The sequence below is a fragment of the Leptinotarsa decemlineata genome, unplaced genomic scaffold (assembly GCF_025532065.1).
Source record: "Leptinotarsa decemlineata unplaced genomic scaffold, Ldec_3_MD MMD2_tig00001393_RagTag_RagTag, whole genome shotgun sequence".
NCBI lineage: Eukaryota > Metazoa > Arthropoda > Insecta > Coleoptera > Chrysomelidae > Leptinotarsa > Leptinotarsa decemlineata.
In genome coordinates, this window is record NW_027412562.1 from 2,631,855 (window position 1) to 2,655,085 (window position 23,231).

The 23,231-nt window shown below is 33.3% G+C and overlaps 1 protein-coding gene across 1 annotated transcript in view; it reads left to right on the plus strand.

The window, feature by feature from the left end:
• Positions 1-3,845: 3,845 nt before the first annotated feature.
• LOC111509791 (histone-lysine N-methyltransferase MECOM) overlaps positions 3,846-23,231 on the plus strand; it is a 167,698-nt gene continuing 148,312 nt past the window's right edge. The window contains exon 1 of the mRNA XM_074176086.1: positions 3,846-4,708. The gene's annotated coding sequence lies outside the window, so the exon portion shown is untranslated. The remainder of the gene's footprint in view (positions 4,709-23,231) is intronic.

Here is a 23,231-nt window from a genome sequence, read left to right on the forward strand (position 1 = left end):
TCAGTACATTAACATGAATTTAAACAAAATATTAACAGGTTTTTCCACTGAAAACTTGATCGAGATAGTTCAATTTGAATAAGATGAAATTGTTCGAAAGTAAAATTTTTAAAGCGAAACAAGGATTCTATACGAGGTTTGTTAAAAAAATAAGGTACACTGTCTCGAATATATGTTCATTAGTTCAAACGTCCATTGTCTAATATGATACAATAAGATTTGAAATCTCTGAAGGAATAAATAAAATTGAAAAATTAAAATATAGCTGAAAATAAAAAATATATCAACCAAAAAAAAACTTTTAAATGAAATCACAATTCAATAGAAATCAAGCAGAAAATTAGGAATTGAACAATTGAAATGAATTCAAAATTAAAAAATTTCAAGCCAAGTTACTTCACGACGTTTCGATTGTTGATATCCATCCACAATGTTTTCATGACTAAACTGATGAAATTCACCATAGAATATTATCAACCACCTATAAGTCAAAATGAAACACGGTAAATGAATAACATCTATATGTCACCCGTATTTGGAATAACGCAATCAAAAAACATTGAGAATCAAGAGCTGTTGCGCTTTGATATTTCTAAGGCCTTTGACCGTGTGTGGCTTGGGGATTTGTTTTTTGGCCAAACTTCGATGTTATCGCTTGTCAGATCATTTCTGTGTGTGACTCTTCAGAGCTTCCTAAAAGAATGTTTCCTGCAAGTGGCCGTCGATGGATATCTCTCGAATACTTTCACTATCAACGCTGGTGTTCCCCAGGGATCCATATTGTCTCCAACACTCTTTTAATTGTATATCAACGACTTATTGAAAGAACCAAGAATCCAATATATTTCTGTGCTAACGACAGCACACTGTTCCGAACTCACCAACTTTTGATGCTTTATTCCAGTATTGTCTCATGTATGCGGCTCTGCCCCCAAACATAACCTTAAGTTGCTGGATTCCATCCAAAAAAGAGCCATTCGCCTGAATGGATACGAAAACATTACGTGCAACCTTGATAGCCTAAAACATCGAAGAAAAGTTGGAGATTTGTCTGTCTTCTATAGATACTTTTACGGCAGGTGTTCAAGTGACTAGAAATTGAATAAGACTAGAAATGGTGAAAAATAAGAATATCAAAGGGAAAAAATTAAAATATCATGAAAGCAAAATGACGAATAATGAATACATTCATATCAAATAAAAAACAAATTATTATCTAGCAAGAGTTGCGTCAATAAATAAAAGGAATAGAGCAGTGAGAGTATGATGCATAGAGAAAGCTGAAAAAGATCAATAAATGAATTCCACAGAATATCAACGGAAAAAAAATTAAAATGATTTAATGGATTGATTTCACAAAAATGAAATAACAGCGATGAAATGTCGCTTGGCTTATTGAGCCCAAAAATTCATTTATTTCGCCAATATAATGATTTTTATTATTTCACAAAATGAGCGAAATAGTGCTCTGTTCGCTAAAAGCACTCATTCGCTCAACCTCAGCATTTACTATAATAGGTAATTTCCAAATAAAACTATTTACAAAACAGTAGCTTACATAGTCGAACACGAATAGCTGTGGAGTCTAATTGAAAAAAAAATAATAGTTTCACTATGAAGTGATTTCTACATGAGCATGCCATTTTTTTAGCTAATCCCTCTTTTTTGAAAACGGTAAAACATACAAGGTCGTCTGAATTAGATAAGAGTTTTTTATTTTTGGGAAACCAGAATAATTGTTTCTCAGTGGTGGTAGTTTTTAAAATATTCGCCAAAAACTATCATTTTTGAATTTCGTTTTTTGGCAAAACCACCTCCATTTCGAATGATAAAAAATGAGAAACGTCCCAAGCTGCTTATATGAACCAGTTTGGACTGACGTTTCGTTCATTATATTTCATCATCAGCCTAATTTTTCGAATAAGGACCTCTAGTTTTTTCACCAACTTTTGTAGCCACTGTAACGACACATTGAATCGATGTAAAAGATTAGATGTCCGCTTTAAAAAAAATGTAGTTGATGATGAAATCCAATGGATGGAACGTTGCTTTGCAAATTACTTCATTTCAAATCATGATGAATAAGAAACAATATTGAAAGTTTCTCTGTTTGTTTTATATCATTCGAAATAGAGGCAGTAGAGCCAAAAAACGAAATTCGACAATTACAGTTTTTGGAAAATATGTCGAAAACCCCTACAGATAATTCCAATATCAAATAAAGTTTATTCCAGTTCCACAAAATATAAAGTTGTTGTCCGATTCAACGGACCTGATGGAGGTCTTAACTTTTCCGAGATAGTAATAGCGGGATCAGCTAATAAAAAAGACCTGTATATTTTTTAGATATAGAGGTATAGACATGCTTGAAGTTGACGATAAATTTACCTTAATTTCCATTCGTGATGATAATAATGATAATAAAATTCCCAATAGCGATGACTATTCAATATCTAATTGGTTTTTTTTCTGAACGACAATAATTCAATCCGCAAGAATATCAAATAAAATTTGGAGTTATGTCGGCTACACCCTGAAAAAATCACTTCTGAAAAATGTTTCGTTGATTTCTATGTTATAGTTTGATATTTTCGATATACATTTGTAATATCTAGGTATTATTAATGTCTCAGCAAAAATCATTTTCCCATATGTTTACCTCACCATTACTATAATGATATTTTCTCCACAAAATAAAGCAGAGTTTGAGTGTAACAAAAAATACAGTTCGCTTGAATATATTTGAATTATTATACTATATTTGTTTTGACTGACCTTGTAATGAACCTAAAATAAAAGTGGAATATCTTACTTATCAGAAAGTTGTGAAATCTTCATCAGAGTTGTAGGAAATGTGACCAACTATCTTGTAATAACAAAATTTTCAATTGTGTGAAAAACCACCACAGAAATTTGTTTCTTGAGAAAGTGTAAAGTTGAAAAAACCTCGATGAATACCTTACGTAAAGTGTTTCGTTTAGAATAACTCATATCGTAGCTCCATATTTTTTATCATTCTATACTGGTTTCTATACCTGTCAATAATTTACTAGGAAACCTATAGGTATGTTCAAATTCTTCAATTCGAAAATTATATTTCCATGTGGTTAAAACCACATGAAAAGTCATGTATTCATTGTAGATAGATATTTGGATCTTCATTCCGCATACCTTCAAATTTTGATCTGGGTTTCTCCTCAACAATTCTGTATGTGTATAGATACACAAAATTCATAAAAATCCTATGGATGAGGTATGTATTCTGTATCAAACTGAGTTTTCGTTACAATTTGTTCGTTTCATTTGTTGAATTCAAAGTCTTTGCATTATTATATTCGGAGATAATCAATGGCATGGTAGTTGGAGGAAATTATAAGCAATCTGAAACTGAAAAAATTCAGGTTCATACCCACATTTCATTAAATGTCTATTAAATAATTGATATTTTTGAGAATGATTTAAAGACTTTTTCTAGAAGAAATGAAAATTGTAGCAGATTTTTCACAAGGGGAACTTTTTAAATTAGTAAATTTTCATCAAATTTGGCGATTGGGCAAAACAATCATTTCTGAATATCAAAATCAAATTCGCGATACCATTTCATTCACTATAACATACACGTATATGTATGACGGATTCCCAACTGAAGTAGAGGAATTTCTGAAAAATCCTGCAATATCGTGAATCCCTAAAGCAATTCTCTAATAAATGAGTTATTTCTAGTGCTTCACCCTGTAGACCTCCACCACCAACAAGGAACTGACCAACGACCACTCGATTACACCCGTCACCTTTGCAAAGACAACTAACAAAACCAAAACCATATCAAGTGAGTCCATCCGACAAAACACTTTCGATCTCAAGGCGGTAAACTAGAGCAGTGTCTTGTATAAGCCTGCTAGATTACAAACGCGCTGGACCAGTGCTCTCTCAGTTACAGCAGGGAGTGCACGCCAGTCATCTCCGTGCTCTGACACACGTGTATCAACTCACGCAGTGGCCGCATCTTGCAGGACTCTCCAGGACAATAGTGCGTCACTCGATAATTGAGTTGTTAGTGATTTGTGAGGAGTTTCTAGTGTATGCACCCGTTGAAATCTCCCGTGGCTCCTGTCTTTACCGCACGTTGAAGTTTCCGAGGTTTTCCGTCTACGCGCGCGTTGATGTTTCCCGAAAAACTTTTGACTGTATTCAGTTGATTCGCCTGGAGAAAACGGGATTCATCATGCGGTACCAACAATTGAACTGAGTAATAAAACCTGTGTCTGTAATTTATTGTAAAAGGTTAATTTCACTTTTGACACTTTAATTGGGTGCATACAGTTCACTTGCAATTGTCAGGGACCTTCACGAGATTTAAGTGTTACGAAGAGACGTTCAAAAGTTGCCCAAAAACAACAAGTTTACTCTTACTATACTTAAAAGTGAAACAGTTCGCTCCGAGGTATTGAAGGATCTGAAGGCGTGGTACGTAATTCGTGACTTGAGAACACACACTGGAGGTCTTATCAATGTTTTGCAATTCGATTATGTTGCGCAAAAGTGAGGGAGTGAAAATTTGAAAACAAAAAACTGTGCTCATGTGGACTAGAATGACTACCAAAAACTATTCGATACTTAGTTGATGCCAATTTTCAGTTTGAAGGGAGGAAAGAACAGTCATTTTTACAGTGTGAAGTTTCAAATCGGCTACTAAAATAAAAATAAGGTCAGTACCATAATCCATATTTTCATTATCACGCTTATAGGTAATTGTTACTCGTGGTTTTTCTGTGATTTTCGAAAATATTCCATTATATATTCAGTTGTGTGGTATTGACATCTTGAATGATATTTCTCAAGTTGAAACAGTTCAAGCTATTTCAACCAATTTGAGAAATCGAATGACTTATAATTTACTATTTGATATAATAACATTTTATTGTACTTCTACGAAATTGTTCAATTTATTGACACTCAATTTTACTTTCAACATCTGATGCTTGCTGTGATTCATTTAGGTAGTTTTTTGTACAACTTCTAATAAACATAAGACAGAAATTAAAAACGATATCGAAAAATGTCTGAAAGAGTAAGTAAGTAAGAGTATTGGTTACGTTGAATATCAGTTTTGCACTACAAAAAAGTTGTTCGCATAGTCAATCTTTCGACATCCACATATTCCATCATCGCAGCCTGAATAATGAAAATCATTTGGAAATTTCAGATTTTTCTCATCAAAAAACATCAACTTAAGATACATGTCAGATACCAATATCATCAGATATACATACGCAAAACAACATTGGAAACACACTATATCTTTCAAGCACAAATATGCGTTCGGATACATTTCAAATGACAGGTGGAGAAGATGTCGAGTTTTATTAGTGAACATTGAAAACGATATTCGAAAAATATACTTCTTTCTACATATTTCTGGTTTTCACTGACAAAAAAGGTGAAAAAAGCTAAGTTCGTGTGCCATGCAAAAAGATTTAATATAATCGATTCCACTTTTAGATCGAAAACGCTATTGATGTTTCCAATAAAATACCAATTGATCAATATTCGACGAAACCTGATATACTTATTTCAAAGTATTATGAACTTTCATTTGGTTATCAATTGAGTTATATGATTTGAATATTAAAAATATTCAAGAATTCAGTATTCTTTAAGGTTTGCATGTATAGTTGAATGCCAATAAATATTGGGAAGCGTACTCGTTATCATCATGATGTCTTTCTATTTCAATTTGTTTGACGTCATACATTTAAGAGAATACATGAAAAATTTATATCTGAGAAAATATGAACCCTTATGTGCCTCAGGGTGGATAACATACTTGAAACACTTGACATTATCATTCACTTATTTCCAGAGAAGACTTGATGTTTTTTACTAATGAATTACTGCAATGAGTGATCCTTTTAGCATGGAAAAAACAAGAAATGATGAATTTTTTTACGGTATCACCTAGATTGATCTTTTCATTTTTATATCTGAATAGCAAAGCAAAAATCCTAATATTGGTTAACTTCACATATAATAAATTCTACTGAAAATAGTAATCATTGAATTAACTATGCAATTCAATGTTGGAATTGAAAGCTTTTTTGCATTCTACATCTCCAATCATCCAGTTGAAAATGTATTGTTTACAAATATGTATAGATTAGAATTTTTTTAGCATGGGGAAGTAGAAAGCCAAAAAGTTTTTATTTCATGAAATATGGTCTCACGAGTATATTCAAAGAAGAAGGCGGAGTTTTGAATTTAATTCATCTTTCGACAACTCGATGTGAGATTTATTGCACTTCATTCAATATAAACCTTGTGATCTCTGTAACTGAATGAATTTTTAATAACGATTAGACGTGATGGGTAAAATTGGAACCTCTGACGTAAAATGATACTATTCAAAAAACGTTTTCTTAACTTGAACAAAAATAATGTTCACAAAGCACAAAGTGAAGAAATATGTGATATCGAGAAAAAACTCATCAATAAAATAGCTGAAAGTAACGAGTATCCTTCAAACCTATTGTTTATTTATCCAGGGAAGCAAACATGTGTAGTGTCTTCAAAATTCATCGGCTTTTTAGAAAGGTGAATACTCTAAATTCATGATTTTGCCACATTAACCAAAATGCACCTACGAATTGGGCCAAATTTTCGATAAACTCTGTCGGTTTCAAATCTGAATTTATCGAAAATTGAATATAGAAGTTTCACACTGCTTGTACCTACACTTCAACAAGTTTCGGGCAACCCGAAAGACAAGAGAATAGAAATGGAAAGTTTCATGAAATGAACTGTGAGGTTTGCGATGAAGATTATATTGGTCAAATTGAGCAGACTACAAGAACTCGCTTCAAGGAACATATTTCAAGGCTTGTGTTGCTCAACACGTCTTAAAGAGGAGCCACAGTATAAGTGGATGATTCTTGAAATTGTTGGAATCAGACATGACAACAGGTTTTCAGATACCTCAAAAAGTTCATAAGTAGAAAAATGTGAAATTAGATCTATGAAACGCGATAAAAGTCTTATATTCCAAACAACCCGTTGTTTACTCTTTCACGCAATAATTACAGCAATAAAAGCAATAAAACAAGTAGCCGATAATATATTGATAAGAAGTATAAAATACAATAACAAGTAACATAATTACCAAACTTATGACTCATTAATAACACACAACTGATTACCTTCACTTGATAACTCTCATTATCGAAGCTGTGAGCTAGTTGGTAGTTCGAATTTCAGTCCTGATGGTGCTAATTTTGTTATCGAAACGTGCGTTGGGAAATAACATGTCTGTACTGTTATGAAAAATGTGTTCTCAATAGAACAATCAGACACAATTTTGTTTGCAATTAAATATTAATTCCTCAGTAAGAACAATGATGAGCAATCAAAAAATTAAATTTCATAATGATACAATATCGTTTAGACATTTCCAATTTTTGATTCAATATGAATGAGTTCAAATAAATATATTTTGGAATAGATTGAGTATGTGATAGATCCAATATGCTTAGGTCATTTCAGATAGGAGTGGCCTTAGGTTAGGTTACGTATTCTGAATAATAATATTGAGTTCGAAAAGGAAATTAGTGATCCAAGTTGAAGTGGAAATGTACACAAAATGAAGTTTACAATGGAATGTAATGACAAATATGCTACCCCATATTTAGTTCATCTATTTGAGCGCTAATGGTTTGAAGAAAACAAATGATCAAAACGAATCGTGTTCAATTGTGATGAAAAGTTTCATAACCTCTTTTATTTTTCGCCTCCTTTCAATTCGAAAATGATGCAGGTTTTATTGCGAATAGATTTCACTCAGAGAAAATCCTCTCATTTTTTGATACAACAAAATTAGTGGTTTGGATTTCACAATGAAATTTTTCTGATTTTCAGTATCAATGAAAAAGTAAGTACAACTCTCAACAAATAAACAATTATCTATTGACAACAACATAAAGTTTTGCGTATTTTGATAGAATCAAATTAACAACAACAACAACAATATATCGAACGAAAGTCATTTTTTGCGGAGGAAACCCAGTTTTTCATTCGAAGAGAATCGCAGTTTCTTATCTGAAAAATATGGAAATTGTAATGTATTACAATACACTTGTAGAAAGGGCAACCTTTTTAGTTTGCCCGGAGAAGTTACTACGTGGATTCGAACTATTCTTCTCAAACAATAACGTTCTTTTTATCAGTAACTTGTCATATTTATAATTTTTCCTAAAAAAATGGAGAATCAAACAATACTTTTTCTAACGTTTCGAAAGCTAAAATCCGCCCCCGCCTTCAGAAATGGATGAAATTTAAGTTTTCACACAGTTTTTCCATTGCTGAATACTTTAATTTTCCAACTTCTTTGCCAGACTATTCATCCTATAGAAACCAAAAAGGCAGAGATCAAGATAATATTGGATATACATATAGGTGTGCCGCATGGTAGCATATCAGGACCTCTACTTTATGAAATGAAAACTGAAGGAATGATTATGACAACACAATATAAATGGAACAACCTTGATTCAAATGAAATAAATCTACAAATCTGTAATGACAACATTGAAATTGTGTCATGTATCAAATATCTTGGATCCCAGTTGGATTATTTATTACCCTTTGGCTATCATCTCGATTATATATGTGAAAAAATATCTAAAAAACTATATTCCTTGCAAACATTTATTCACTCAGTCTTATATTACTGTATACAATGCGATTATCCAACCACATTTTGATTACTGTGCTTCTATTATTTTTTTGTTTAATCTAAATCAAACATCTCAATTACAAAAACTTCAAAATCGCGGTATGCGAATTGTTCTAATAGTGAATAGATTCACTGAAATCGGAATTATGTTACAAACTTTGCGGTGGCTACCCAGTTTCTTTACGATTTTATTATATTATACATGACTATGACATTTATATATGAAATTCTGGATAACTTGTCACCCTCATATTTTTCTGAATTTGTTAGTATGAATTCTGAAGTGCACAAATATGTCACAAGAAATCATACTTATTTGCATTTATGCAGAACAAATAGGAGAAGTGCAATGAAATCTTTATTTTTCAAAGGGTTTAATGCATACAGTAAATTAGGTACCAAATGTAATTAAATCTAGTCCATCATTCAGTATTTTTTAAAAACAGTTATTGTAATCCATCCATAATGCTCTACTTGAATGATACTTGGTGAGATAATAATAATAAATTTAGTATTTGTATGGTGTTTTCTTCTATTTGTCATTTTATTGGAGCTCCATCTATATTACAATGTATTTTTTTGACAACATATGTCGTTATTTTTCAAACTAGAAGTTTTTATTTCCAATTCTGAACTATATCCACATTTTAAGTTTTTTATAACTATTTTCAATTTCCATAAAGTTGGTAATATGTTTTATATAATATTGTATATTAGGTTCCTATTTCAATAAATATATTAATTTTCTTTCTCTGTAATATCTGAATTTCATTAGACTTCTCAACTCATCCTGTAAAAAGAAAAGGTTTCTAACGTCGAGTAGGTCAGATATCCGGCAGAATCAATCAAAAACTCAAAATTTCCAATCGGCTATTAGCAACTGTTTGTTATATCTCAACCGAGTGAAATTCCACAAAAACACCCGAATTGCGGCAATGGGAATCAAATGATCCATGACATCGAAAACACCTTTCGTAAGTTTTCCGTTCGGTTGCAGCGACCAACTGATCTAGATTCGCATAGCCGATCAACCAAGTTACTTTATGGTTTTCTATTATTTCGGTCGGTTTTTTGTTTCCTGTCTTTGCCAATATATTCGTGAACGTGTCAAATGAAACCTCGTTGACTCTACAATGAAATACGGTATCTTACTCGAATCAGGCTGCGAAAGATACGGACGTATGTATCATTACTTCGAAACATGAGCTGCTGACTCGAATTATTTCACTTATTTATGATATAGATCGTATGTGCTGAGATAACTGGCTTTCAGTCATTTTTATTTCACGTGATCACAAATCTAGGAATCCAACAAGGGTTATATGAGAAACAGTTGCTCAATTTTTAATACAGTCAAGTGACTTGGGGAATTTTTAAACTATTTCCAGTGTGCTACGAATGCAGCGTTTTCAGATTTATCTATTATTTGATTTATGTCGGATTCATTACCCGTCGAAGAAAATCAATAACACTATCCATGAAAATTACTTTAATAATAATATTCACGTTAATTCACACTGAAAAATTATACATATAAATATTACAAAAGTTACATACAATTTTGGTGTAGAATAAACAAATTAACCACAAAAATCATTTATCTAGTATTATATGTTATGATCTCTTATATGTATTAATATATCGAAAACTTATGTTATACATTGATGCAACTAAAATTTGTTTTATCTATACATATGAATATATATATTTCCATTAAAAATTGGTCACATTAAATTATTGGTCCAATAAAAATTGGTCACACATACAGTGTGACCAATTTTTAATGGAAACAGCCCCTAAAATTTGAAGTTGTAAACCGATTTTCATAATTTTTTTTTTGAAATGTCAAATACTGAAAGGTCTACCTTGGGACAAAATTTTAAATGTTTAATAAAGTTTCAAGGCATACTACGATATTTTTTCTTAGTCGAAAATCGTGATTTTTTATTAGCGATTTTTTTATTGAAAAAATCACTACGCCACTGGATTCAGAGTGCCTCTTAACAGGTGTGACCAAAATTTCATGAGAAAATATTCAATATTAACAAAGTTATTATAACTCAAAAATTTGAAAAGTCACACAGCTAACACTTACAAAAAAAAATCCGATATCAACAGATATAGCCATGAGAATATTTGTTTTATGATTTCAACAATAAATTGCCGCCAGATGAAAAAAAAACAAATAGCGTGAATATTTTTAATGAAAATAACAGAATTACATTAAAGTTTTCACGCAAATTAACTAAAACTAAGACCTAATATTTCAATTTTATGATATTACAGTTTGACACTTCTGATAGATTTAAGTGTACTATTGTCAACAATATTCACCTTACAGTTCTTCGAATTATTTCGGGTCATGGCTGCAAGATTGAGCGTAAGAGAGAAAATTGAAATTGTACGCCTTTCGGGAGATGACGTTAGAAGTGCTAGAGAGATTTGTAGAGTATTTTAATGAGAGACATCCAGATCGTCCTCGTATTAGCTGCGGTACGGTAAATAAAATATTCAATAAAACTGGTGCAGTATCAAAAATGATGTTATAAAGTAATCCTGTACAAAGACGAAACAGGACTGACAGGAATGATCAAATCATTTTAGATTATTTCGGAAATAATCCTAATGCCAGTATAAGGAATGCCACTTTAGATTTGAATATTCCACGAGAAACTATTCGGAGATGTCTCAAGGCGAAGAATATTAAACCTTCCAAGCCAAAATTTTTACACACACTTCAAGAAGGCGACGAAGCAAGACGCCTGGAATATTGTTTATGGTCCCAAGGGAAATATTTAAACAATAGAAATTTCCTGCCCAATATTGGCCCTCAAGAACTAAGGAACGTAATCAGAAACATTCGTAAGCGCTACGACACATGTATCGAAATACGTGGTGGATTAGTAGAGGCTACTAGAATATGAGTTAGAATTAATTGTTGCACTGAATCGAAACATTTCAATAATTAGTTGCGTTCATTGCTAGTTGAATTGTGTGAATATAATTCCGTTATTTTCATTAAAAATATTTACGCTATTTGTTTTTTTTTTCATCTGACGGCACTTTATTGTTGAAATCAAAAAAAAATGATACATTGTGACTGTTAGCTGTGTGAGTTTTCGAATTTTTGAGTTGTCATAACGTTGTTAACAATGAATATTTTTTTCATGAAATTTTGGTCACACCTATTTAGAGGCACTCTGAATCCAGTGGCGTAGTGATTTTTTTAATAAAAAAATCGCTAATAAAAAATCCCGATTTTCGACTAAGAAAAAATATCGTAGATATGTCCTGAAACCCAAGGTAGACCTTTTAGTACTTGACATTTAAAATGAAAAATTATTGAAATCGATTTACAACTTCAAATTTTAGGGGGGCGTTTACATTAAAAATGGGTCACACTGTATATAGGTACATAGTGTTTCTATTCAAAAATTACAATGAATGTATCTCCATGAAAAAAAAGAAAAGAAGAAGGTGTACAACATTCATATTCCACTTGTTGTCCTGTAGAATCTTCTATTTTTATTACAGTTGTATATATTTGCAGTTTCATGTGGTTTCGTATACTATTCAATAATTTCTTCGAGACGTCTCTAACGTCTCTCAGGGGCAATCATTTCACGTCTAGTTCCAATGAATCTGATGTTAGATGTCTGATTTTGAAATTAGTTTTGACATTATTGATCTTGTTAAACACCTAAAGCTAAACAACAATAAAAATCAATTGGCGCTCCGGGGCGACTTCATTGATTCCAGTGGCGCCTTTGCTTTTTCAGCTGCAGGAAAACCCGGAAAAACAGCACACATAAATAAATTTTAAAATTAGTTCGTAATTGAGTGCATAGAGAAAATGAAAATGATATAAAAATGGAAAAAATATATACATATTAGTACACATCAAATCTGTGTAACAAAAAAATGTTCTTTCTATCAATAGAGATGGAATTTGACAGCCTATTGTATGATATGTTGCACCTATGGAGGGTTCAAAAATAGTTTTTTAAAGATTGTTCATAACGGAATGGATGCAGATGCCTAGTTGTATAAGTAGGACCATTAAGGTAAATGTAACTAAGGATAGCAGGCGAATCAACGGAATTATTCATGACTTCACATCTGAAATATTGGGGTGGAGTGGAGAACATTTTAATTGTAATAGTCTATGAATATTTTTTGTAGACCTTTTTTTGGGTATTTGTTACCTTCCACAATCTGAAAAATTTTAAAATTATAATGAAGAACTTTATACAAGTGGAGAATCGCAAACTTTTTAGTTCACCCCGATAAGTTACTGCGTGAAAATCACACAAAGAAAAATCTTCTATTCATTAGTAACTTGTCGTATTTAACAATTATATCTTTCATATAAATATTAAATAGGAGTGGCCCTAGATGTGATCCTTGAGGCACTCCGGAGGTGATTAGGCTATATTCTGATTTGTGGTTACCGACTGTTACTGCTCGACAACGAACAGTCAGTCACATAAGATTCAAGCCCGTTCAGCGGCTTGCCATTTACCCCGAGTCCAGCGAGCGTCTATTCGTTGTTCTCCAAGAAGTTCTAACACTATAACATCATTTCGTCTTATCATCTCAGATAATCCTGAAATATAAAGTACTTATAGCGTTAGTTGTAAGAAGTGACGGTGGTTGTTACTGTTCCTAGAGTCATTTGGTTTCAATCAACTGTTCATTTTCTCATGAATTTGTTGTTAGATCTTTTTCAGAAAATATTTTGTTAATGATACTTCTCATTCAAAAAAATAAAATAGTGTGATTTCTCTAAGAAAAAAGACTTTTGTTCAATATTGAAGTTGAAGTTATATTAATAACACTGAAGTATATCCATGATTCCGTTAAATGAAACATCATTATCATCATGTTCTGTGGAAACTAAGTCAAATATCCTAATTTGTTTTCTGCTGTGGTTCTCTTTATGATAAAATGTAGCTCTTACTTTTTCCTTAAATTAAGAAACTTCAAACAATTGTCGAAAGTATCCTCACGAGAATTTTCCCACATTCATACACACGTTCGATGTCTCCAATAAAGTAATTTGTTTTCACCGCAACATATTTACGAGTCATACAAGACAACAAAACTGTGATTGATGGATACGAGGACAAAGACTTCAAATGAAATCGTAGCTTCTGATGCAACAGACAAATGTCTTAGGAACAAAGAATATTCCCGTCATTGTTACAGTAATGCAACTGGGCTCAACAATACGAAGTCAAATCACAATGAGGATTCAGAAATTAGTGGAGCAAGGTTGGGATTATTCATAAGTGCTATTACTAAGGTCAGAATGTTAGACGTGTGCCGAGATTTCGAAATTGGTTGATTGTTCATTAAGCTTAACATTTTTATTAATGAGATCGCAGACAGACGTGTTGAAGAACGTTACAAATCTTGCTGGTGAAGTCGATTGTTGTGTTAAACTGTCAGCATTGGCAAATCTAGATGGTTATCTCGATTGGTTTTTTCGCAAATATTACTCAATATTGAGAGAAGTTATTTTTAACGATGAACCACACTAACAACTTGTTGATTTCACGAATTTCTTTCAATTCCATTTGATCATTGACTGGGATTTCTGAATGTGAGCAGTCTGATTCCAAATATGCCAAACCATCAAGTAACAAATATTTCTCTAATACCAAATGCAATACATCATAATCGAATTCATACCTAAAAGATGTTTGCAAATGTTGAATAAATACAACATTCAACAAAATTCAACATAGAATAAATCTTTTCTACCAAAAAACTCTATATATGGTCTTCAATCCTTCCAGTAACATTGCCCCATGTTTGACCAATATAATCTCTGATAGAAAAACTACAAATTCACTTCTGAAATATATCTAGCTTGAAATTCTATCAGATGAACATATACTATTGTTTGCTTTACCAGTTAGTGATCGATTTTTGTCCTGCTGCCAATTTTTTATTAGTCAAGCCTCACTTCAATGTTGAATTACATAATGAATTCGCCTATGTAGGTCGAGCGTTCATTAATAGGTTGTTTGGGTTTGGTGGAAAAACAATTTCATGTCATCCAGATGCCACAAGATTTATGGTCGGTCCTATTGGTATGTTGTTTCTCGAAGTACTTCTTGAAGTATAACAATTACAGAAAAAATTTTTTTTTGGAAATTTCAGGTATTGGTAATAGTTCGTAAAATATCAGAAATATATTTTTTGAAAATTCATATGATAGATATCCTGGACTATCAAAGTGGTGAAAATTCTGTTCATTGTTATTTCATATGAATATATGAATTTTTTTGACAAATAATGAAATTAACTTCTCAAATTTTTTATTTTGATATATTGAGAAAGTTTGGAGATATAGAGAAAATAAATATTTGACTGTTTTATCGCAATAAAGATATTAAAAACTAGTTCAAGCTTTTTCTGTAGATATCAGAAAGTTCGGTAGATGATTTCTACTGAATTTTCATTTTTGTCCACCATTTTTGAACTTCTGTGCTTTGAAAATATCGATATTTTGAATTTTTGTACATATCAGAATATTTTTTTTGATTTCTGGATGTGAAGACTAGAAATCTATTGAATATTTGAAAGAATTGAACACATTGCGTTTTTTATTTTCCAGCTCTCATTCAATAATCTGACTATTTAATCTGACGTAAACTCGCGGCCATCATTATAATGTGCAGAATGAATTGCCATTTTGATACTCAAGCGCGTCAGATTAAGATATATATGGTTCATCTTTATGTTCTAGTCGTGCCGTCTCATAATCTGACGAATATCTAGAGGGATTCGCCTAGTCTGACAAAAAAAAAATTCAATTTTTTTTAATCATTGAACTTAATTGAAAAGCTCAGGACAAATTTCCGTTATTTCGGGTTGCGTAAATCGTCAGATTATATATTTTTCGTAATTCTTGAATTATAAAAAAAATAAAAATTAGCTACGCTCAAGAATGTCGAAATGACTTTATTTTTTCACAACTTTGCTGCACTCCCCTTTCAATACGTCTCTCTCAAATAGTCAGATTACTGGAATATACACTTTTTAGCAGGTAATTAACTCATCCTACCTTAATCTGACGCGCTCGAGAATTTCTAATGATCAATTTTTTTACGATACTTTATCCTTCACGGGCGGCCTCATATTTGGTGGAGGTATTTAACCGAGTACAAGGTATCTCCCTGTATATTAATCTGCCGCGCTTTAGTTCAGGTTTGAAAATCCTGAGTCAATAACATTCCACAAAAAATGTAGTGAATAATCAGCGCCAGACATTTTGAAGGTGGGTTCAAGAGTTTCGTCAGTTTTCATGAGTCTGCTTGAAACTGTAATACCTCAGTCGATGCGGTTGGAATTCTAAAGTCGACGAAAGCCGTTTATGCCTGGTTCTGATTGGCCAAGGTTTTACTGGCGTGACTGTTATTGAAGTTGAGATGGTAGTTGTTTGGCGAAAGGTCTGGAGAATATGGAGGTTGAGGCAGAATTCCAACGCTCAATTGAAAATCGAACGGTTCATTTTATTTATTTGCTCAAAATAGGTGGCTCATCGATATCCAACCACTCTTCTGAACGTCTCCTACTGTTTGAGAGGATCCACTTTCCATCACACGTGAGGATCCAATCCAAAAAGGGATCGTTTTGGTTGCGGAAAAGCAATGAAGCATGGACTTCGAAACATGACAATTTCTGTCGATCATTCAAATCGTGGGGCACTCGATTTTCGAGCTTTTTGACCTTCCAATACATTTCTAACCATAATTGTGATAAGTCCTCAAGTCCTCGTCCTGCATAACTGTATGTCGACCACTTTGGGGCTCATCTTCGAGGCTAACATATCTGGAACCAAATCTTGCAAACCAACGTCGAACGTTAACACTATCATTGCCAAATGATTGGTTAATTTTTTGGGCTGTTTTAGTAGCGCTTTGGTTCACTTCGAATTCTTATTAGAGGAAAATACAGTATCGAGCAAAATTTCTATCGATCATTAAAATAATAAATATTCATATGGAGATATGGAGCTACAAAAACACATGATCTTCAATCAGACAAAACCTTTAAAACAACCTAATGAAATTTTACTGAAAACTCACATGAAGAGTCTACTCGTTCTGTTTCTCAAAGTGAAAATATCATAAAGTCATTTAAAAAATGAAAGATTTTTCGAAACTGTCTCTCCTTCTTCCAAGAAAGACATCAGCCATGCAAATGAAATGAACCCACAATCACGTACTATCCTTATTGACTCCCTGGACAGAATGGCTTCAGAACAAACCCATAAATCAATCGAAACCCGTTATTTCACTGGTTGGCTGATGACATTTGAATACTAGGAAAACTGTCGTTACAAAAGAATTCCTCCAGCATGCTTCGATGTATTACAAATTACAAGCAATCAATCAGACAAACACAACGCGTAGGGTTGAGAAGGCAGATGAAGTCAGAGGTTAAAGGTCGCACGAGACACTATACAAGGATCGACACGCGCTTAGCGGCTTAATAGACGACTACAAACATTTAACACTGCATAGTGATATGTTGGGATCATTCTTGATACCGTACGTATACAGGGATAGGAAGGCAATACTTGCGATTCACTTTGATAAACGTTATTATTTGACAGTTACATATTTTGGTCTGGTTCAGAGAAAAATGCCACCAATAATAGTTTCTATTTCCCGAAAGAAGCGGTATATGAGTTCCAGGTATGGTCAAAGAGTATTCTGACTTTTATTCAGCTTCGGAAAAAATACATTGGAATCGTACGATGTGTACAAAAAGGAATTGAATTGATTTAAATCGAAGGGAAATTCGTATAATTTCTCCTGATACAGTCTAAAATAAATGTAGTCATAAACAATACGATACAATGTATACATCTTTACACAATAATAATCTTGCTTCTTCCAAAGTGCGGTAGAATACACCTGGGCGCATGTCGCCTGTTTTGTGCTTTTCCTACCCCATTGGAAGGAGTATTCCTTCCGAGTTCTTCATCGATAAAAAAACTGATTTTTTCCTCCACAAAAAATGACTTTCGTTGAATATTCAAGTTCTGTAATAACATTATTATATGCATATAACAGCAGTGGTAGGGAATAAAAAATGTAAACGTAAACAAAAAATACAAAGAATAATATAAATTAAGAAAATAGAATTTATAATAAAGAACTGGTAATCATAATGATGGTGAAAATGCAGAGGAGGAGGTAACGATCGGCAATGCAGGATTTTGAGATGGGTATTCAAATATTTTGTTTTTTTTTTATATTTTCAGTGTCATCGGGTTCTTTTGAATGAGTTTCTTGAGGGTCGGTTTAAATTTACTTAATTTTTTCATTTTTTTCATGTTTGTTGGAAAGAGGTTAAATAGTTTGGGTCCGAAAAAAAACGAACCTTCGTGTATGACTTTTTTTAAACAGCGGAATTTTGACTGCAAGACTGATCTTGTCGTTTTATGAGCGACGAAACAAAATTTCTGAATATTCAAGAACATCCATATCAAACAGTGGTAGCTATATAAGGATCTAATGTTGAGTATTTTAGTTTCCCTTTACAGCTGTTCCGTTGAGAAACGTCTAGCTCTTTTAAAGGTGAATGTTCAAATTTCGCTAACTACGTACATTCGATAGGTTATTTTTTCTTTTTTTTTTCATATTGGTTCACATGTTCCAAACACATGTTCATAGTTTCAGCTGTTTAGAATGCTTCGTTTGTTCATAAAAACATAAAAATCTGAAGTGTTTTGCTTGTTCAGCAATTTTCTGCTATCAAAAAGAATGGATCGAAGAATTCGCATCAAATTTTGCGTAAAAAATGAAATTGAGTACTTAAAACACTTTGAATTTTGACAGTGGCATACCATGATTGTACTCTGAGTCAGAAAAAGTGGTACAAGCTTTCCACAGAAGGTTGAAAATATGTGAATTGACACTTGCCCTGGACGCCACTGCCGATGAAAATGTTGAGAAATTGAAAAAAAGTGTTATGGAGAATCATTAAATCGCTATTACAGAAATTATCAAGAATATCGGCATATCGCTTGGCTTATGCCATGTAATTCTTTCGAAAATTTTGGATATGAAGCATGTGGCAGTGAAGTTCGTTCCGAAATTGCTGAATTTTCACTAAAAATAACCGTCTGATGAGCATCGCCCATCGCTCCAATCATTCCAATTTTTTTTCCATATAGATTTCTAGGTATTGTTGTAAATCATGCCCTGAAGAAACTAGCACCGGTCGCCACTGGCAGCCATAAACCAATTGTGACGTAGCTAAGAGCGCGCGAATGTACGATTTTCGCTGCCGCTCTAGATGTAGCGAGAATAATGCTACCGACTTCGATGCATCTCCGGCGAATTTTCGATTACGATATATAAACGCTAGCCACGAGCATATCGACACAGTTAAGTGGAAGTTACAGTGCGGTACGCGAAGCGATCTAGTAAGGTGATAGACATTCGAATACAATAGTTGAAGTTTTAGTTGGAGTGTTTGGTGAATTTCAAGTAATATAAAATCAAGTTGGATTACTGTTCAGTGTAGTCAATTATTGGTCAACCCACGGAAAAAACGTAACGCAGTATAATTTTTGTATTTTCAGTACTGATCCTGGATTTTCGAATTCAATTGAGTTTTAAAGGAAAACGACGGGAGCTTTCACTATATTTGGGTTTTCCTCATCTAACTTTATATAGTATCGAAGGCGATCCAGTTTTGCTTGAAAGGGTCATAACTGGTGTCTGAAAGGGTCATAACTGGTCATCCCAATGGAAAAACCCAGAAGAGCCAAGCCCAAAAACGTACGCCAAGTTTGATCATATGTTAAGGTTTTGCTCACTATTTTCTTCGATCATCGTGGCGTTATGCATCAGAAGTTTTTACCACATGGTAGCACGGTCAATGAGGAGTATTATTTTGGGGATATGCGCCACTTGCAATTAGCAAAACAAAGAATACGTTCGGCAATGTGGAAAAACCATTCATGGCTTTGGTATCACGATAACGCACCTGCTCACTCGCCATTGCCTGTTCATTATAATTTTTTGACCATAAACAGCACTGTTTTCATGCTTCAGCCACCGTATTCACCAGATTTGGCCCCATGCGACTCCAGTCTTTTTCCAAGATTGAAGAGACCCATGGAAGGCTGGCATTCTGAGACGACAAAAATTGCATATCAGAACTGCTTCGAGAATTGAAAGAAACGCTGACACAAGGGTAGTTTTAGGGGACAGAATAGAAATTGATGAATACATGAATATTTCTTGAGAAAAATGAAAGTTGACTTTATTTTTGAACAAATCTTGTATCCCATATATTAGAGGTCAATAAAACGGGTTCAAAGACAAAAAATTTAATGGTTATTATTTCACAATGCAGTTTCAACATTTTCCAGATCAAAATAAACTGAGATTCCTTATCAAAACTAATTCGCTTCATATTTTTCGCTTCATCTATACACATCTACGGTAATTTCTATTGGAATCACGAAAGATGCGATTCTCAGCCTTGCTTTCGATTAATTATTCCTGTGACTGTCTGTTTCGGATAAAGTGGTTCACAAACTCTTCATTTATATCGTGTGAAATTGTTGTGGAATTGGCCGCGACGATAGCGCGCTCGACTCACGATCGTAAGGCCGTGGGTTCGATTCCTGCTTCGACCAGATATTTTCCTCGAGAGAATTTATCTGGTTGAAGCTGGGATGATTCTGCAACCGTGTTAGGAATCACATGTAAAAAGGTAAGACCTCGTTAGTACTTAGCTCGCACAAGTTTATCAACTTCTTAGAGCTGTCGTTCGTATGGGGGCGACAGCTTATTAACGAAAAAACATATTTTAAAAAGAGTTTTTAAACAGGTATATATATATGCACACATGAAGAATCAGGAGTCAAATTAAAAGAAATTGTCTTTGGCTGTGTGAAAAAATGAATAGATTTGCGATAACGATTCAATTGTTATTTATCTTGACATTTTGTTTCTGAAATCAGGAAAATTTGATAAAATGATAAAAAAGATCTATCTGAAAATAACCGACTCCTTCGCCAATAATTATTATGTTTCATATTAAAATTTTTTTTGTAGTGATTGTCGGTCTTTCAGCTGTCTATGATACTGGATTTTACAAAAGGTGTCTTTGAACTGCTAAGAAATGAACGTATCTCTCGAATGGTATATTATATCAATTGCGAAGATTCAGAAACCGAAAAAAACCTGCATAAAGTTGATATGAAAAAATATTCTCTAATACAAAAATTCGGTGCTAGGAATTGCACATTGAAAGTTAAGACCTAGTTCGTTAGGTTTAATTTCTGAGGGTTGTCGTATGTGGGAGTGCTACAATAGGTTAACGGAGAAGCGAATTTCAACAATGGACATATAGTCTTAGAACTTTTATTTATGGATTCACCAACACATGCTACTTTCGCAAAGGCACCGCTTTTGGAGCGCCTTGAGGATTTTCCTGTAGTGCTTGTGTTTTGTCCTAAAAAAACATAAAAAACCGCAAATGTTCTGCAAATGAGAGTCAGAGATGCATTCACAAAAGAACCGCACGTTAACCTAACTCTCACAGTAATAAACATCATTCTCTACTTCTTCATAGATCACCCGTGAGATTATCTCATTGATATCTCTCACTCGCTATGCTTGAACACTCTTTCAAAATTGTAGTTATTGTCAATTAAATCTAATTCATACCCAGAATGAATGGTTATTATATGGATCATAACTCTTGTAGAACATCTTCATTCAAGAGGCTAATGTAGAAAGTATTCTAATTCATACTTGGATGTTGCCCGGGGCAACGTTTCGAATATTTATTATCAGACGATAATGAGGGCTTGGATATACTTTTACACAACTAGTTCACTAACAGGATAAGAGTGCTATACAAAGTGTTTGCCTCACTTATGATTTCATTTTGGTTCATGGAATATTTGAAAAGGTTTTTAGTATCGCTATTGCTATGAACGAAGTATTAACCTACATCAGGAACGTAAATTTTTGAAGAGAAATGATACAAATCATTCACAGTATCGTCTAATTCTATTATACATATGGGATAGATATCTGAATGACGTTTTCATATGTTTCACAGGTACTAACAGACGATCAGATATTTTTCAAAGGTATATCAACAAAATTATTGAAAAAAACACCTAATTCATCATTGAAGTAGTAATCGACACTTGAAGCTCAATCAATTTCTTTGACTTGACAATTAGTAGAATGAACAAAAATGTATCGATTTATCACAAAACTTCCCATATGGATATTACCACTAATTAAAAGTTTTCAAGCCAAGTAACTTCAAGTTTCGATAGTTAGTATCCACAATCATTTTTGGAATTTCAAATCTATACTAATATGAATGTGAAAGATTGTGAGGATGTATGTAAGAATGTATGGATGTTTGTGGCTCTTTCACGCCTGAACGACTAAACGGATTTACTTTCTTATGTCTCGGATTTACCTACACAGTAGGTTGAATGGACTGACGCCTGTCGGATATAATCCAATACCTTTCGTGGTATTAGCTAAGGGAGCCGTTATTTTCTGATAGGTGTCAGTCCAGGGAATTGAGACTGGCCTGAATGAATTGTTCTTTCAGATTATTTGATTTATTGCCAGTCTATACCCACTGACTATATGTGAAGATATGAATAATTAGCTGATGATGATATTATACAAGTTCGAAACATGTACTGATTGATGGTTTCACCGTTCTAACGTTTTGAGAGCTCATTTCTTTAGATTTGAACGGATTTAGATGAAAGAATAACATGCAGGTTACAATCTGCAATGGTTTTGTGTAATTTTGGTCATAATATAACGATAAATATCAAGTAAGTCAGAAAAATCATTGCTCCCTGCTATCTACCTCTTATGTGGGAGCCACTATATGCGAAATACTGAGCTACAAATACAATAGAAATGGATACTTTTTTTACAATGCACATTTTAGAATATTAGTGAAATTCTTAAAAAAATTGTCGTTTTAAATATTTAACATAGATAAATTTTGTCTTCCACACTGAATAATTCGGACGCATCGGCATCGTTTAGAAGTTATCACGATAACAATAACTTGACGCAACGCAGTAAGCTATTGCGCATCGCTTCTACTGTAAGACGACGGAGGACGATGCGTGTGAGTAGAGGGGTGATTTGAGCAATGAAGCGCCATCGCCGAGAACGCGACCCGAACGCGGTAATACGCGTGAGGACAAACGTAGTTGACAGTTGTGCGGTTGGCATATTTTTTCAGTTACTGTACTTTTATAGTAAATATATAGATCACTAGCTGTTTCATGCTCTCATATTAGCGTACAGCCGAAGCTACTGAGCCTAGAATCTTGAAATATGCAGGAACGTTTTTTGTATAGCGTAAATAATTATTAAGAAAGGTAATCAAGGAATTACACCCCCAAGTAGGAAAAATAAGGGTTCAAATATTGTATTGAATTTCGTCAGTTTTTATGTTAGGAACCTCA